The sequence below is a fragment of the Podarcis muralis genome, chromosome 9 (assembly GCF_964188315.1).
Source record: "Podarcis muralis chromosome 9, rPodMur119.hap1.1, whole genome shotgun sequence".
Taxonomy (NCBI): Eukaryota; Metazoa; Chordata; class Lepidosauria; order Squamata; family Lacertidae; genus Podarcis; species Podarcis muralis.
The window spans coordinates 58,491,693-58,511,603 of record NC_135663.1 but is presented as its reverse complement, the minus strand read 5'-3'; positions in this window follow the sequence as shown (position 1 = coordinate 58,511,603).

Below are 19,911 nucleotides of genomic sequence, written 5' to 3'. Positions count from 1 at the left end.
CCGCTGGGCAATGTAGACAATACTGAACTAGATGGGCTGACCGTATGACTTGGTATACAACTGTTTCCACTGGTCATGTGATTTCGAGCTGTGCTTTTTCAGAGTCCTTAATTGCAGGAGTAGGAAAAAGCCTCTCAACCACACAAGTTAAAGCAAACAAGGGGAAAGTGGAAGGATAAATGCAACAAGGAGCTTCTTTTGCTTCCCCTTCATGGTTTTGTTTGGTTTTGTTGTCTTAATGCCAACAGTAGGCCTTTGGATTTTTCAGTGCCCTCTCCATGTCACTTAAATCTCTCTCCACACCCGTGGGAACCTGAAATGGAGCCCCTGAATGGCACTAGCAGGTCATTTCCAAAGCTGGCACTTTGAGCACCACATACTAAATAATGAGGAAGATCATCTGTTGAACGAACATTTATCTGACCTGATTCTCGAAGATGAGATTCATGGCTAATTCATATCTCTGTCTCTTCCAAATGAACCCATAAAGCTGCAAAAGCAGGCTTTAGTTTACCTCATGGGTAGGGAGACTTTTCAAAGTTATGGGTATATTTTGTACATTCTGCACTGAAAACCAAACCAAACCAAACCCATTTTTCTGATTTTGTGGCAAGGGAGCCCAAACTCTCTGCCATAAAAGGCTGCATTCTGTGACCTACATAAACAGTGCTGCGTAAGTAAAATGACAAATCTTTGCTCATCTTGAATAATTTATTCTGCTTCCTTCTACTAAGCAAGAAGAGGGGCAAACAGCCATGCAGCAGAGGACAAAAACCTGCCTGTGGTCCACTGGCAATTCACCGACTTTAGAATTTTCACCGGACAATTGCCCACATGTTACAAACTTGGGTTTCCCCCCCAATGGCACAGCTCCAGGTGTGTCTGCTAAGAAAATACTGTTTCAGTCAATGACAGATATTTTCAAGGAAAACAACATGTTGCCAGTAGTGGACATGTCTTGACCCCAGCCTCTAGTAGTAGAGAGAACTCAGACAAAGAGGAGGAGATCACATGGATTCAGATGTCAAACCTATTGACTATATAGGACTGGCAGAGATGACCGGCAGAATCCGAGACCAGGGGAAAGAGACAGTGGAAGAAGACTGGAAGAAATTTAAAATATATCTTAAAAATTGCTGTAAAATTGAGGAGTGTTAAGATGTTAAGGAACTAAGAAATAGAGAATTGCAGCTGTAATTAATAAGTAAAAGAAAAAAGAATCTAATGAAAGTGATTTAAATAATTAATTAATTGGAGGAGTTGCTGAAGAAATGTAAAACAAGGATGCAGAAAAGGGGAGGTATGGGGAAGTCCGGGAAGTAAGGTGTATGAAAATAAGATTATGAAATTATATATGTTTATATGTTTGTATGTTTTTGTTTTGTGTATTGTTTGTTTTTTATTATGTGTTTGGAAAATTAATAAAAATTTATTTAAAAAAAAAAAAAAACAGATGTCAAACCTGACACTGGGAGTTTGGAGCACTGGGAGGGCTGGAACAAAACACCCAGAGGCATTTCCTTTTGAGCCTGACACCCACAAGGGACAAAACCCCACCAGACACTTCTCATTCCCCCAGGCCTAATCACTGATCCAGGCACCACATCAGGTAAGAAGCCATGGGTGGCGTGGGTGGCTTCAGGGCTGTAGGCTGCCCCTGTAAGGTTCTCCACTCCTCAAACAAGATGGTAGAGCCTAGGAGGGGGACTCATGGTGTGGAGAAGGAAAAGTCCACCACTGGTGATGAAAGTACAAGGATGCCATAAGGCAGGGGTGGCAGCTTGTGGTCCTCTAATTGTTGTTGTACTCCAGTTCCCATGCGCTACAGCTAGCATGGCCAATCGTCATGGATGATGAAAGTTGTATTCCAATAATATCTGGAGGGCTACAGGTTAGCTATCCCTACTGTAAGGAATACCTACATAAATACCTATACAGTGGTTCCTCAGGTTAAGTACTTAATTCGTTCTGGAGGTCCATTCTTAACCTGAAACTGTTCTTAACCTGAAGCACCACTTTAGCTAATGGGGCCTCCTGCTGCTGCTACGCCACCGGAGCACGATTTCTGTTCTCATCCTGAAGCAAAGTTCTTCACCTGAGGTACGATTTCTGGGTTAGCGGAGTCTGTAACCTGAAGCGTATGTAACCTGAAGCGTATGTAACCTGAAGCGTATGTAACCCGAGGTACCACTGTATAATGTGTGTGGATTGTGCTTTAAACATTTGAAACAACTACATAGATGGCAAGGCTTATTCTTACGGTTTCTTGAATGCACGAAAAGCTACACACACACACACACACACACACAGCAAAATGTAGCCCGGGGTTCTGTAAAAAGATATTCCCCATTGCAATCAGCATTCATTTCAGTTAATTAAACCGGCTATTGAAAACATTGCATAACCCTTATTTAAGGGCTATTTAAATACAGACTATTATTTGATCATTTTTTAAATTGGCATTATTCAAATGATCTATTCATGAGGGTAACTTGGCCATTTTTATAGTGTGCAGCAATGAAATAACCCAGTCATTTCAGCAGAGTGCCAACGCTTGGAGTAAAAAAAATGGGTGGTGGGAATCTGACGTGATTGGGATCTCGGAACAGGGGACCCAGGCCAAAATATGGCGTAGGCAGAGTGGGATCCTTCATATTTCATCTAACCCATCACTTTCTCTCCTGCTCAGTCCTGTGCTGGCTCTGCTTAATGTGGATTTGGATTTAATTCCTGCAGATGGCACTTTCTTTTTGTGAGTATTTCTCATATGATATTTACTAAGGGTGTGCATTAGCTCTGTGTGTACCCCAAATTATGGTGTGCATTCAGGTGATTCGTGGAAGGTTCTCAAATTTCCAAGTCAGATCCTGCCATTAACAAGGCATCTCAAGGTCTCCTGAAGTTCCTGAGTGCAGCTGTGCCTTCAGTTCACCCTCCCCAAAACCAGTCATTTGTTTGTTTTTCCTCAGAAATGAAGCCAAGCTGATTAGGGAAGCTTTTTCCTAAAAAAAAAAAGATCAACAATGTTGGTTCTACCCAACGTGGTTCCACCCAACATTGGTTCCACCCAACATTGTGGATGCCTGGTGGGCACGTATGACATCACACACAGCTCATGATGTCACAGGTTGCCATCACAACAGGAGGGCCTGACAGAGCCTCCCACTGCAGCATGCAATCACAGTGAAAATTTTGTTGGTGCCCAGGTACCCAGGGCCTATTCTCTCTCTCTCTCTCTCTCTCTCTCTCTCTCTGAGTACTTCCAGGAAACAGCTGTGAGAGAAAAACTGACTTGCCCAGGTTTTTTTTTTTTTTTTTAATTTTAACCAAGGTAAAATCATGTAGCACAATAGCCAGTGGAACAATTTGTCTGAACTTTGGCAGTTTCTTGCCCAGGAGCACATCCCTCATGTCTGCATTTCTCATAGTGATTCCCGATAAAAAGGGGCAGAGGGAATGTGATTTTTATTTCCCTACCTAAGCCTCCCCTTGTAGGAAAATTGCTGCACCTCTCTTTCTAAAATTTGGCAGGCTTAATTCTATCTGAAGGGGCAATCGTGCCTCTAATCTGCATCCAGTTCTGGAAGAAAATCAAAAAGTTAGAGACATTTAAAAAACAAAACAAGCTTTACATCTTCCCTGTATAACCTCCCTTGGATGGAGCCGCCTGAAATTTTGAAGGCTTGATTCACTCTGGAATAATGCCTTTGCCTGCAAATTTCACCCACTTATGTGAAAAGAAAAGTTGAAGCCTTTTAGATTACACATGACTGTCAAGGGAGGCAAAACAAAACTTTGGATTTCACAGATCAAATCTAAACCTGAATAACAAATCAAATTGGAATGACACCAATCGGTCCTGAAACAGATCTGTCTGCTTCCAAATGCTGCAGATACAGATGCAAGGCTAATCTTGTAGTCTCTACATGCCACAAATATCTGCCATTGCCAGAAAATGTATCCCCTCACTTGTTGGTTCAAGAGAGTAGCAATATTTGAATGCCTTTATATCTTCTTTTCTAAATGTTGCTTTGGCTTTTAGTGACTGAAGAACCCTTCGAAAGCTCGTGCATTTAGATGTGTTCCCTGCTTTGTTCCAAAATGGGATGATTTAGGAGAGTCTTTTCCTCCTTCCCTTTTGTGCAATTGATTTCCAAGGATGGAACCTACATATTGGCGAGTCAAATCCATTGCCTTTGATTCTTCCAAATCTGGCCTATTATCAATGCTATTCTCTTTTTTCATTAAGTCACAGGGATTTGCATGTTAAACTAGCAGCAGGGGCTTTTTAATGTTTGCTGAACTGGCAGGAAACATAATGACAAAAAAACAATTTGAAGAGGATTCCTTTTTTAAAAAAAAAAGATCAAATATAAAACCCGCAGATCCCTCAACAATGCTTCCCCCCCTAGTTAATGTTGAGATGAAAAGGACACACCACCACCTCATATCTAATAATAGGCTTTGGTTATCACAGACAGCTGGAGTTCTATAATGCTGAGCCAATCAATTAAGACATATATCTGCCGTTTTAACTCTTGCTAAACAGCTACACGGGCAAGGGTTTTATGACGGGATACTTTCAGACATCCCTTTTGGCAAATTAGCAAGTGAACTGTAACACTCTGAGTATGTGTCATTTGGCAGGCGGCAAAGGGGGTCAGCAGTCGAGAGCTCCTGGGCCGGATCTGTTCCTCTGACAGGTCCCATCTGCCTCGTCCCATTTGCCAAAGGGGGTGGGAAGAAACTGTGGAAAGGCAGTGCTAGTGGTGACTGTGGATGGGGCTGTTTGGACTTCTACACAATGCCTCCCACCTCCTCTTCAGACTGCTGGCGCGGTAACACAAGTTTTGCACAAGATTTCTCAGTAAGGCACCACCAACAACCACCATCACTTGCTGCAGCTTTAAAAAAACCAGAAGCATTTTTACTTGGTATTATAGGTCAGGACATTACAGTGGTACCTCGCAAGACGAATGCCTTGCAAGATGGAAAACTCGCTAGACGAAAGGGTTTTTTGTTTTTTGAGCTGCTTCGCAAGACGATTTTCCCTATGGGCTTGCTTCGACTTTGAGGAGCAACTCATAGCACGCGGTGTGGTAGCCTTTTTTGAGGTTTTTGAAGACTGGTGATTTTTGAAGCTTTTCCAAAACTTTTCCGACACCGTGCTTCGCAAGACGAAAAAATCGCAAGACGACAAAACTCACGGAACGAATTAATTTCGTCTTGCGAGGCACCACTGTAATAGGCAAGATGTTAAATTGTTTTTATATGCAACAACTGCGGCAAGAGTATTGTTAGCCCAGAAATGGAAACAAGAAGAAAGAAGAATGGCAGACGAAATTAATGGACTATGCAGAATTGGACAAAATGACAGGAAGGATTCAAAACCTGCGGGACCAGAGATTTACAGAAGATTGGAAGAAGTATATGAATTATTTGAAGAGCAACTGTAACCAACAAATTACGCTAGTAGGACTACAAGAAGTTTTGTAAGGAGAAATATACAAAGTGTTACAAAGTAGAAAAAGAGAGAGATATTGGTTATGAGTTTGAAATGTAACAGGGAAAATAAGAAATGCATGCTGAGAGATTAGATTGGAAAATTTTCAGACAGGACTGATGGAAGTCAAAAATTTGAATAAGATGTAAAAGTATGTTTAATTACTGTTGAAAATGATATGTTAAAAAAAAACTAATAAAAATTATATTTTAAAAAAAGCATCACTTGCTGCAGCTGAAAGACACATGAGATATTACTTTGTTCTCATTCAGCTCATCAGAAATTCCTTATGCCAAAGATTCTGTGTGCTTTCCCCTCTTTCTCTGCTCAAACTAGAACCCAATTTCCCTTAAGGCTGTCATAATTCAGTGTCAAAATGAAGGCTACTGAAGCTTCCTCCATATATTTTCATACAGAGCAGACTGCTCCATGGTCCAGGGATGAAGAAGAAAAGATATCTGTGCCAAATCTCTATTTAACCCAAGGTGGGAAACCGTTTTCATCCTGTGGGTCTCTTTCTCTCATGAGCATCCTTTGGGGACCACATTCCAGGGCTAGAGCAATGGGTATGACTCTAACCTTTGTACAGTAGTCTACATTCTACCCACATATCGTCCCTCCAATCCAGCAAGGTGTGTTAACTCAGCGAGTCAGGAAAAAGCATTTGAGGAGAGGGTGGGACATAGCCTGTGGGTGGGTGTGGTCTGGGAAGAGGGAGGTATCCTGAGAAGGAGGCGTGGCCTGAGAGAGAAGCCTTGAGGGCTGCATTCAGCTTCTGGGCCTGCAACCCTGATTTAACCCTTTACATAGCTTCTGCCTCCTGAGGGCATCGTTTCAAAAGCACATTGATGCCTCAACCGTTCTCCATGTTGATTGAGTGCATGTGTTTCATATTCATGAAGCCCTTGCTGCCAAGTGGATTAGCTTTATTGGAGAGCTGGGTGGGAATCCTGTCCCCACCCCCAGATATTGTCGGAACACAAGTTCTTTAATTGCTGGACATTGGTCATGCTGACTAGGGCTAAGTAGAGTTGAAGTCCAGCAACATCTAGAATGCAGAGGTTCCAATCTTTCTTACAGAGCCTGATCATCTGAGAGGAGACTGAATTGTTCTGTTCTCCAGACTCATGTCTGGAGACTAGAGTGGACTCTAAAAAATTGGTCATCCCTTTGCCAATTAATACTAGGAATCTAAAAAAGTCATACAGTGGTACCTCAGGTTAAGTCCTTAATTCATTCCGGAGGTCTGTACTTAACCTGAAACTGTTCTTAACCTGAAGCACCACTTTAGCAAATGGGGCCTCCCACTGCTGCTGCGCCGCCGGAGCACTATTTCTGTTCTCATCCTGAAGCAAAGTTCTTAACCTGAGGTAATATTTCTGGGTTAGCAGAGTCTGTAACCTGAAGCGTATGTAACCTGAAGCGTATGTAACCCGAGGTACCACTGTATTTTTTAAAAAATGAAAATGCATTTGCATTTTGTGTATTTTTATTGATTGATAGATAGATTGGTCTCAGGGTGATTCACAGAATAAAATCAAAATATAAAACCTCAAAATACACAATCTAAATAAAAAATCCTCACATTTTAGAAGGGCATAGGATGTCAATCAAATCAACCAAAGGCCTGGTTAAAAAGGAACACTTTTGCCTGGCTCCTAAAGGTGTATAATGAAGGCACCAGGTGAACTTCCCTGGGGAGAGCATTCCACAAACAGGGAGCCACTGCAGAGAAGGCCCGTTCTCGTGTTGCCACCCTCCAGACCTCTTGAGGAGGAGGCACACAAAGAAGGACCTCAGAAGCTGATCTGAGGGTCCAGATGGGTTCATATGGAAAGAGGCGGTCCTTGAGCTAGTGCGGTGCTGAGCCGTTTAGTAGCATGCCGACACACTTCACAATGAATATTTAGATATGTATTCCATAGTCTCTGCTGGATACTTAAAGGAAGGGCCTTAGGTAACCAATTGAGGGACTGAAAGAGATGCTCAAATGTACATGGAGCTCCCTATTCCTTTGATCTAACAGTGCAATTCTATGTATATTTACTCAGAAGTAAGTTTCACTCTGATCAGTGGGGCTTACTCTCACGTATGCATGCACACAATTGCACTGCCAGTGAATAAACTGTGGGAGGGAAAAAGCTGCTGAACCCAGATCCCCCCCCCCCAAATGTCCCTATTTTCCAGGGACAGTCCTGGATTTACAAAAGCCATGCCGGTTTCTGATTTTATTCCGGAATGTTCCACTTTTCCTTAGAGTGTCCCAATTTTCTCCAGAGAAACGTTGGAAGGTATGGAATTATGTGACCCCTGAACCAGGAGATAAGTAACGATACAACCTCTGGAAGACATCGGAAGGCATAGGGAAGTTTTTGAATGTTTAATGTTTTATTATGTTTTTATACATGTTGGAAGCTACCCAGAGGGGCAACCCAGCCAGAAGGTTGGGGTATAAATAATAAAAGTAATATTATGGAATAGGATGTCCCTCTTCCCATCGGAGAAATGGTGGAGGGTATGCCAGTTGAAAATCACCCTTGTAAAGTCATGGGGGGGGGGGCAGTTCCCCATCCCCAGGAAAAACAAAATTGGGCACTGTGAGTGAAAAAAAAGCAATTTGGGAGGGTGTGAACTGAAAAAACATCCAGCAAACCTAGAGCTAGTCTATCTCCCTGGCCACCAGATTCTGCTAAGGCTGATTTTAGTTTAAGAAAGCACCACAGAACACAGAACAGATTGCATGGGCTCTCCTTCTTGGGGTAAACTTGGACCAGAGCTCAGATAGGTTGTGAGAATGTGAGGTCCCTGAAGCAAATTCCTGCTATCCTGTGCCAGTGTATCTCATTATCCCAAGTGTCTAAGGACTACTCCCTTGACCCCTCCTCTGTGGTGAAAAGAGATGTTTCACCCAGTCTGAAGATGGGAGATTATCACCCAAACAATTACTTCAGAGCATTAATGGTGGCACCATGGAGAGCAGGCCACGGCAAGCAGCGTGCGTGAGAATCACGCCTCTTCTTCAAAAGAATTCATGACACAGAAAAGCTTTATGCTTCGAAGTGGAATACCTTGTGCTGACGTCCCATTTTTCATTATTGTTTGCAACTCCTTCTGCAGCATCTGTGCTGCATCTGATGTTTCTGCTGATGCCATTCGCCTGGTCTGAATCATTATGTCTGATCTCCTGGTTGCCTCTTTCATTATCCCATCCCAGAAAGTTTCATTGGCTCAGGTTCAGCCGTCCACGGGAGCTGCCGAAATCCTTTCATGTTGAGCCTACTGTGTCTTCAAGTTAGCAAAATTCAATTTGGCTTTGTGTCAAGAACATTGGAGGGAGGGAGTGATGACCCACACCTGTCCTGCTCCCTGTGGTCCTCTGAAACTGCAAATCCAAGAAATGTTGTAGAGGCTGCAGTTTTGCGTTATGAGCATTGTGCTATTATTATTGGATGACTAATATTACTTCTTTAGATAGGGCCATTACATGGATTAGTTACAAGGTGGCACTAGATTTTGTTGCCTTTGGGTAGAGTCAAGAGCATGGGTAGGCAAACTAAGGCCCGGGGGCCGGATCTGGCCCAATCGCCTTCTCTCTTTTTTTTAAAAAAAGATATTTATTGAAATTTTCAAAAAAGAGAGAAAAAACAAAAGAAAAATTAAAAACACATAGAGTTTACATTCCTTATTTTCAATGACACCTTTCCCTGACTTCCCCACACCTCCCCTTCTTGTATTCCAGTTCCAATTGTTAGCTCAGCAAGTTCTTGTCCCCAAATTTTACCTTATTATATTTAATTCATTTTAATTAACCAATTTTAACTTATAAACCTCAATTTATACGTCAATGCTCATTCTTAAAACCCTTTTCTAAAGTCGACCCAAGTTCCCTTCCACGAATTTCCCAATTTTTATGGCCCAATCGCCTTCTCAATCCGGCCTGCAGATGGTCCGGGAATCAGTGTGTTTTTACATGAGTAGAATGTGTCCTTTTATTTAAAATGCATCTCTGGGTTATTTGTGGGGCATAGGAATTTGTTCATTATTTTTTCAAAATATAGTCTGGCCCCCCACAAGGTCTGAGGGACGGTGGACCGGCCCCCTGCTGAAAAAGTTTGCCGACCCCTGGTCAAGAGTATCCTATGTCTGCTATGTTCTTGAAATATTTTTTTAAAGATGTGTTTAGCTTCCTGACTGCTGTGTCAGGGCTAAGTTATTATAGCTCAGTTGACAGAGCATGACCATCTTAATCACAAGGTCATGGGTTCCAGGTCCATGTTGGGCAAAAAGATTCCTGCATTGAATGGAGTTGGACTATATGACCCTTGTGGGGCCTTCCAACTCTAAATTCTGTGATTCCATGACGTTGTGTCAGAAGTCAAGTTTTAAATTCATAACCTCCTAATAGGATGAATAAAATGGTACAGTTTGTGGCATCAGCAGGGACATATTTGAAGTGCAGAGTGTTCGAGGACTGGGACATTTGCAGGGAAACCAAAATGCTTGTTTACAAAGCTATCGTACAGTGGTACCTCGGGTTACATACACTTCAGGTTACATACGCTTCAGGTTACAGACTCCGCTAACCCTGAAATAGTACCTCGGGTTAAGAACTTTGCTTCAGGATGAGAACAGAAATCGTTCTCTTATAAATGGCACTTATAAATGCCATCTCCAACTCCTCGAAAGATTCCATCAACAGTGTCTCTGAAATTTTTTAAACATCACTAGGGAAGACAGGCAAACTAATGCCAGTGTACTGGAAAAAGCAAAGATCACTACTGTCAAAGCAATGATTCTTCAACGTCAACTTCGTTGGACTGGTCATATTCAGGTGCCTGATTATCGTCTTCCAAAGCAACTACTCTATTCCGAACTTAAAAAGGGAAAGCTGGTGGTCAACAAAAGAGGTTTAAATACTGTCTCAAGGCAAATTTTTAAAAATGTAGTATAAGGTAAAGGTAAAGGGACCCCTGACCATTAGGCCCAGTCGTGACCGACTCTGGGGTTGCGGCGCTCATCTCGCTTTCCTGGCCAAGGGAGCCGGCGTACAGCTTCCGGGTCATGTGGCCAGCATGACTAAGCTGCTTCTGGTGAACCAGAGCAGCGCATGGAAACGCCGTTTACCTTCCCGCCAGAGCGGTACCTATTTATCTACTTGCACTTTGATGTGCTTTCGAACTGCTAGGTTGGCAGGAGCAGGGACTGAGCAATGGGAGCTCACACCATCGCGGGGGAAGGTAAACGGCGTTTCCGTGCGCTGCTCTGGTTCGCCAGAAGCAACTTAGTCATGCTGGCCACATGACCTGGAAGCTGTACACTGGCTCCCTCAGCCAATAAAGCGAGATGAGCGCTGCAACCCCAGAGTCGGCCCCGACTGGACCAAATGGTCGGGGGTCTCTTTACCTTTATCCCCAGCAAAGCTCATGTTGCACATGAACAGGCATGGGAAAGGTAAATCTCTTCTGCCCAAGGCCAGCAGACAACAGAATACACCCCTGCCCACCAGAAACTTTCAGCTTTATTAAAACTGCAGTATGACTTGAATGCTTGCTTGCTCCCCCCACCCCTGTCAACAAGACAGAAGGGGGGGAAATGCAAGCACATCCATACATTTATGCTATCAGTAAATTTGACAGCACGGTTGCTACTCAGCTCATCACTCACTCTGGTCAAGTTGTCCTGAAGCCTTTGAGATATACAGAGTGAGTGATGATCAAATGTTCCCACAGCGCTGAATGTTGGTTGTTTCTTGAAACCAAAGGGGGAGATGCAGAGAGATACTGTCATGCTAGAGCGTAGTCACTGGACAGCTGTATCTGGGTGGAGTCAAAAGCATCCTGTGTCTGCTATGTTCTTTGCTTAAGAGAGACAATATTAGAGATTCTTCCTGACTGATGTGTCTTCTAAGTCTTCCTGGACATTACTCTAGTGAGGCAAACTAAAAAATACCCAGTGATTCTCAAAGGAAGAGAAGAATTTGCACGATCCACAAGTTTCAAGAACTCACAAGCATCTCTCTCTCTCTCATCATCATCATCATCATTATCATCATCATCATCTATCTATGTCCACAATGTGGTGCTATGCCTCCCTTTCCTTTTGGGTTAACATGCATAGTAATAATAATAAAAATAAAATTTTATTTATATCCCACCCTCCCCAGCCAGAGCCAGGTTCAGAGCAGCTAACAACAGTAAAAGTAATATAGCATTCTAAAATCAATTCATTCTAAAATCAATTCAAAATCAAATTAATGGCAACCATTGGGCTAATAGGCCCTGCGGAAAGATGTCAAGTCCCACAGGGCCCTAGTCTCTTGTGACAGAGTTCCACCAGATCAGAGCCACAGCCGAAAAAGCCCTGGCTCTGGTTGAGGCCAGCCTAACCTCCCTGTGGCCTGGGATCTCCAAGATGTTTTTGTTTGAAGACCATAAGGTCCTCCGTTGGACATACCAGGAGAGGCGGTCCTGTAGGTACGAGGGTCCTAGGCCATCTAGGGCTTTAAAAGTTAAAACCAGCACCTTAAACCTGATCCTGTACTCCACCGGGAGCCAGTGCAGCTGGTATAGCACTGGGTGAATGTGATCCCGTAGCGAGGACCCCGTAAGGAGTCTCACCGCGGCATTCTGCACCCGCTGGAGTTTCTGGAATGCGAGGAGGTCTGATTGGAGTCAGTTCCCATGGAGAAGTCAGGCACGGACCTTGCATGGAAATCTCTGTGTCCTCCTCTGCATACATTCATAGAACACCGGACTAGAGCTACTGTAATTCTCTAAACCAAGGATGGAGAACCTGTGGCCCTCCATATACAGCTGCAATCACCAGCTCCAGCCAGCATGGCCGACTGCCATATGTGCACAGGCTTCACTTTCTGGCCTTCCAGCGTTTCCAAGCTTTCTGATCACAAGGAAGGTTCTGAGCACGTTCATCCCAATATGCTCAGAATTCTCCTGAAGCCCTTCCTTCGCAACACGGGAAAGTCTGAAGTGGAGCTGGGACAGGGACATTGGAGTGAATGTGTATTTGCTAAAACCTCGCACCATATACTAGAGGGGGTTTGTGTTGTTGTGCCATGAGAACAAGATTATTCTGAAGCAAGGTTGGGATTCCATGAGAGTCACGTTGACCCTTGGATTTTTTTGTTTGGTGCTTTCTGAACCAGTGCCCAAGCTGATGCTGTGTGTGTGTGTGTGTGTGTGTGTGTGTGTGTGTGTGTGTTAAATAAAGGAGTTTTGTTCCTCTGGCTGCAGGAAAACAGGAAACAAATGACCAGCTGTATTTCATGGTGCTGGAGGAGACTCCTGAGAGTCCCATGGACTGCAAAAAGATTAAACCTATCCATTCTTAAGGAAATCAGCCCTGAGTGATCACTGGAAGGACAGATCCTGAAGCTGAGGCTCCAATACTTTGGCCACCTCATGAGAAGAGACTACTCCTTGGAAAAGACCCTGATGTTGGGAAAGATGGAGGGCACAAGGAGAAGGGGACGACAGAGGACGAGATGGTTGGACAGTGTTCTCGAAGCTACCAGCATGAGTTTGACCAAACTGCAGGAGGCAGTGGAAGACAGGAGTGCCTGGCGTGCTCAGGTCCATGGGGTCATGAAGACTCGGACACGACTAAACGACTAAACAACAACAAAATTTCAGCAGGAGTCTTCTTTCTTGTGTGATCCTGCCTTTCTCTTGGATCCATCTTAAGGCTAAGTTATTTACTCATCACTTATATGAATGTTGCCTCAATGAAATAAACTGAATGACTTAAATGTAAGGATTCACTGACTTTTCCTTGGAGCATACTAAATTTAGAAGATGAGCTTGTGCTGTACTTGAGGGATTGTTTCCTTGTGGATCATGGGTGGGTTTTTATTTGTTTTTGTTTTTTCATATCACATGTCTGAACCCACATTTGAAAAATCTATAATTGTCCCTTGCATGACTATTTCCCCCCATAAAGTTAATAGCATTATAATTTACCTTTGCTAAATCCTGCAGCTGAAATCCTGCAGTAATGTAGATTACATTCACTTCCTGCAAATTACTGCCCCTTTCACTGCTCAAATCCTTCAATAATCTCTGCTGTTTATTGTTAATAAAAGCTATTACTACATAAAAAGAAAGCCATTCATTTACATTCTTTTATACATTTGCCATGGGGGGAAATGTGATTAATTGGTATTAGGGACAATGAATCAACATTATTTGACGTAATCTTACATTTGTAAGCATTTCACATTCAGTAATTTTCACTTCATTACTACTCATTTCGGCTCCTTTAGGGATTTGTTCTTTCATTAACTTGCACACACATAACTACATAAGGATATAATTCCCCTTAATGTTAAACCATGGATATAGTAGTAATATATTAATAACTAAGCTGCTTCTTTGTATACTTACTTGCTATTTCTGTTTTCTATGCAGGTTTAAAATACCAATAGCTTTGTAATAACTGCATTTCTCCTTCTGTTGATAACAGGACTACTGAGCAAAATGGGGGGCGGGGCAGAATCAGCTAATGTTGCAGAAGTTGCTTGTGTTCATAAACTGAAGCTCAGTCCTGATGATCTGGAGGTACTGTTGATAGGTAATTTAAAAGAGGATTAGACAAATTTGTGGAGGATAAGGCAGTTAGTGACCATTACCCATGATGGCTATGTTCTCTGGATGCCTCTTGAGCATCATATAGGTGAGTACGAAAATGGATAATCTTAGCTGCTGAAAGTCCAACTTTTTTAGTTCTTCTTGCCTCTCCTACTCTTTTTCTCCCAGTTTCCCCCAGTTTTTCTGTACGTTCTCTCCCTCCCTCCCTCCCTCCCCCCATCTACATCTCCATCATCTCCATCTCCATCTCTCCCCTAACAAGCAGTTCAGTGGAACTGAAACATAATTGTCAGGACCAATCTTAGCATTCTGCTACACAAGGCAGAAGACAAAATGGCCGTCACTTCACCCCATTCCACATACAGGAGCCAACTAGAGTGGCAGGTGACTCTTGCTTCAACTCTGGCAGAAGGTTAGCTTAGGGGGTGCAGGGCACCTATAGCCAGAGCTATTTTTTCTAGAAAAAGAGGTGCTGGGACTCACCATGTACGCATCTCCTTTGTTTCCTTGTAGTGAGAACGGCACCCACCTGAGAGGTGCCAGAACTGAGTTCTGGTAAGTTCCAGCAGAAAAAAAGCCCTGCATATACCTCTCTCCCCCAACAGATAGGAATAGCCAGGGGGGGGGAATTCTAGTGCACACCCCAGTATCCCTAGTGAGGTGCACATGTTCCCCAAATTCTTAACATTCAGGTGGAATTTTAAAGCATTCCTGCTCATCCAGGCATTTGACAGCTGACCAACACTGTTCCTGGCGACTTGAAATTATTTAGCTGTGAGGATATTTGATCAACTGATAAATGTTCTTAACATATTTGAACTGCTTTGCTCTTGCCGCTTGCTGCTCTGGGCTCTTTTGGGATGGAGGGCAGGATAAAAATTTAAAATGAATGAATAAATCTGCCATCTGAGGCAGTTGCCTCATGTTCGCTAACAGTAGGGCCGGCCTTGATGGCCTTTGATATCCTTTGTGAGACTGCAGTGCGAGGTCCTGAAACATTTCATAGGTTTGGGAAGACAGCATCCCCTCTCTTTCATAAGAGTAAGCATGAGGCTGCATAAACAGGCATGTAATGTTTTCTTGACGCAGGCCCCCAGAAGCAAATAAACCTCTTTTGACACTGAATAATGGTGCTTAATGGCCAGAATGGCCAGAACAAAAGCCCAAGACCCTGTACACTCGGCAAGCCGTGGATTGCTAACCAGATGGTAAACGACAATGTGTGTTTTATCAGCAACCTGCCATTCGTTGACTGGTGGCCAATAAAATGTACTTGGAGTATTCTAGGTGAAATGGGAAAAGAATGGCATCATGCCAGCGGAGCGGGTGTGTGTGTGTGGGAAGCCAAAGCAAGCATCAGCACAGCTGGGAAAGTGGCAAGAGAAGAACATAAGAAGCCAGACGCAGCAGGAAAGTGACTGGCTGCTAAAGTTCTGCGCTTTCCCCCTATGACATACTCGAATTTCACTTTTGCAAATTTGTGCATAAGAATTGTTGTTGTGCTTTGAGCACATTTTCCGCCCCAAACTGGATAGCCAATTTTTAAGGTTAGGATTCATGCTGGGTTTTTTGTGCAACTGAATGGTACCTCTGCTTCCGCCAGGGCAATTTCCAATTTCAGTGCTTTCCGCCCAGCTTGCTTTTCCAAAGGGTCTTCTGGCCTGCAGGAGTGACTTGGGCAGGGACGAAAGAGTCAGCAGTAGGATAATGCAAGCAGAAAAGCACATCTGTGCCAGGAGAAATCCCCTTACAGTTCCTAGGATCCTGCCCTATGAGTATAATGCAGAGTCCATTGGGATTATTTTACTAACAAACTGTGTGCAAATTTGCAGCAGTGACTGAGTAATAATTAATGCCCTTGATTGCCCCCTCTGTCTTTTGTTTGCTAAGTCAGTGCCCCCCAACTTTCAGCCAAATGGAAGAGTTGAAAACATTTTGAATATAACCATCAGCTTTGCATTAACCCTGGGATACCATAAAGGACAATGTCACTCTGCTGTTGATTAACCCGTTTGTAGTTTTCCTGCAATTTTACAGATGGGCCACAGAGCCTGAAAAAGTGTGGCACCCTAACAGTCCACCTGCTCCAACTTTTAAGTGGTGATTGGTTAAGCCTGAGTGTACTGACCTGAAGTCAAACAAATATCTTTGATGCAACTTCACTTTAGGGCATTGTGGGAAAGTTCTAGGGCATTGGCTCCCTGACCTAGTGTGGTCCCGGGTGGGTTACCGTGCGGCGTGGTCTGAGTCCGGTCCTGGGTTGAGGGTCTGGAGGCTGTCTGTCAAGGGCAAAGCGGGGTCCAAGGCAAGGAGCCGGGAGTGGTCAGGAACTCCAGAAGAGCAAGTCAGGGTGCTGGCAGGAACAGGTTTCCAGCGATGTTGCTCCCGCAACCTGGGACTGGGCTGACTGGCCTTTATCTCCTCTGGGGCCTAGGGCAGTCCCGGCCCACAGGTGATTCGCCTCTCCTGGCCTTAAGGCGAGCACTGCTCCTGAGAGAACTTAGTTCCCTCCGCCTCTCTGCCCTGAGCCTCTGCAGCTCAGGAGAGGCTGGAGGGTTACTGGACCCAGAGGCAACCTCACCTTCCCCTGACAGGGCTGGGAGAGGAGCACCTGGAGGCAACGGGTCCTCAATCACCTCCGGAGCCAGAGTGGATTCATCTGGTATCTGCTCCTGAGGATCCGGCACAGGTGCGGGCCCTCCAGATTCAAGCCCCTGCCCTGGTTCAGCCGGCCCTGGAGGCGGGGACTCCTGTGCAGGCTGGGATTCTTCAGGTTCAGCCTCTGAATCAGATTCCCAGGCCATCACACCTAGTCACCTCTGCTCTGCCAGTTGAAGGGGGTGTCAACAGACAGAAAATTCATTCCCTCATCAAAGGAATAACCAGTTATTTCTATTGCCTAGTCCATTGGCAGCAGCAAGCAAACCAGGTTTAATAACATATCTACTGGCCTGTAAGGGATACATATTCCACTTACTGTTTCATTAGCACACAACTTCTGTCCTCTCTGCAACTAGATACTTCAGCCTGATGGATGGATGACGCAGCACTAAAGTGAATAGCACAGCTGGCCTAGATCAACCTCTAAATCTTTCAGGGAAATTAAGCTGATTTCTCCAGTCTTATGTATATCCCTCTTTCAGGGAACTCTGCTTTCTTTATTCTGGCAATCAGGCTTAAGACCGGTTCAGTATCTTACTCTGTTAGCAGAATATTAACTTAAAGCAAAGTATGAACCCCAATTTGCAAAGGAGCAGCAAAGCAAATCTTCTCATGTATCTGTAGCCAAACTGTTGACTGGCCCTCTCCATCCAGTGTCATGACCCGGGGGGCAGAAACCATGCACTGTGTGATTTACTCTCCTCCCCCTCCTCCTTTCATTTAATGGCATTGTAAGGCCAAAAAAAAAAAAAAAAAAAAAAAAAAAGTAAAGGTTAAAAAAAAGGAAAGGACCCCTGGATGGTTGCGCAACTATGGGGTTGTGACGCTCATCTTGCTTTCAGGCCTAGGGAGCTGGCGTTTGTCCACACACAGCTTTCTGGGTCATGTGGCCAGCATGACTAAACTGCTACTGGTGCAAAGGGACACTGTGATGGAAACCAGAGGGCACGGAAATGCCATTTACCTTCCTACTGCAGCGGTACCTATTTATCTACTTGCAATGGTGTGCTTTTGAACTGCTAGGTTGGCAGGAGCTGGGACAGAGCAATGGGAGCTCACTCCATTGCGGAGATTCGAACCACCGACCTTCTGGTTTAGACCATAGCGCCACCCAAAAAGAAAGACCCTATTACCGCCGTCTACCAGTAACTGTATTATTACACTTAACTCACAGTCTTTCACAAAGCCTGGTATCTCTCACAAAAGCCATAGGGTTTCAAACACAAACACCAGAGCTTTTTGTCTGTAAGGGCTGATCCCAAAGACAAACGCTGTAGCAAATTGCTGCAGAAATGAAGAGAAATGAATTTAAAATTGGAAAAATGAGAAACTGAATGAACTAGCATTGATCCTTCCATACCTAGTGAGCAGGCTACATAAGTACTCAGTTGAAGATTGTTACTTGTTGGAAGAGAGGTCCTTGGTTCTATGAAACACAGTAGCCTGTTCCTGCTTCTCACACTGGCTGACCCCCAGGCTACTGGCCTCTGCTAAGACCTTGCCACTGGAATCCTGCCTACTATTGTACTACTGCACTGCAAGACCTTGGCTTCACCTCATGACCGTGTGATTGGAACACAACCCCAGTTGAACTATCTCATCATGCTTGATCTCAGCTTCTTCTGAAGACCCTAAAGTTCTAGATTACCTCGATACCTGACTGCTACTGTAACCCTCTGGATTTTGGCCACTCCCTCTCCTGTAGCCTAGCTTCCCCCTTGCCCAAGAACCAAGCCAAGGCAGGGCAATCACAATGTACTGACATACAATTCCACTCTGATGTACAATGCAGTGCGTGTGTTCTGATAAACCTTCAGCTTGTTTCCCTCTCAATTCAGAGTGTGCATCTGGCACTTCCAGCAACCCTGCTTCCCAGTAGAAAGTAAATTAGGTAGAATTAAAAATGAGGGATAATTGTCTGCATTAGCGCTGCAACAATAACTGTGTTGGGAAACTGAACCTTGATTCCTAGAATTGAGACCTTTGTAGGGTTGTGGTTTTTTTGTATACTCCAGCAGCAGAAGTTGTGTTTCCATAGTGCAGAAGTTTTGGATACCGTTCCTCTCATGCATCTTCAATCCTGATACTTGCAGACAGTCAGACAGTCTACATTATTTGAAAGTCATTCTAATCCCAAAAGGATCATGAGTCTTCATCATAAATTGGTGTGTGTTTTTCAGAACACAAAGCAATTTTAGCACAATATAGATTTGCTGTATAATGAAAACATGTAATTTAATCCATAGACCTGCTGTTGCTTTTGCATTGAACTTACACTTAATTTTGTTGTTGCTGCTGTTCAAACTTACTGTTACCTTTACTGAGAAAAAAAGCAGCAATTCATTTGCGAAACTTACTTTTAAATCTTAATGCCAACTTTTGGGGTGGTTGATCAATACATTTGTCACAATGGTGATGTTACACTACCCATAACGGATGCCTCCCTTGATCTAAAGAGGCCCCAAAGAATATTCTACTTTAATGCTTTCTGTACTGTATCTTCAGAAAGCACAAGTATTTATAATTCAGAAGCTGACTCATAGGAGCTTATTATTAATTTAGATAGCAGGGGAAAACCAGTGATGGTGTCAATTTATTCTTTGGCGTTTGCAGGTTTTTCCTGATTCCCAGCGTAGGAACGTGCTGACAAACATTAGAATATCTTACAAGTAAAACAAACATCGGAGCGCTTACTTTGCAGACACTGCCTGTAGACCCAAGCTGTGGTGTTTTTCTTTCCTTCCTGTTGTAGTGAAGTTCTGCTGGAAATGTAGACCTATTTGCTAGCAAAACAAACATTACGGAGCCTACTTTGCAGATACAGCCTACACAACAGATTGCCAACTTCAGCTGTGTTATTCAAAAAATTCTGCTTCATCATCTTGAAAAGAAATTTCACTTCAAAGTTGATCTAGAAAAAGAAGAAGTATCAACATTTTCTGCCAAGTATACCACACACCTTGATAAAGGTAAAGGTAAAGGTACCCCTGCCCATACGGGCCAGTCTTGACAGACTCTAGGGTTGTGCGCCAATCTCACTCTATAGGCCGGGGGCCAGCGCTGTCCGCAGACACTTCCGGGTCACGTGGCCAGCGTGACAAAGTTGCACTGGCGAGCCAGCACCAGCTCAGTACACGGAAACGC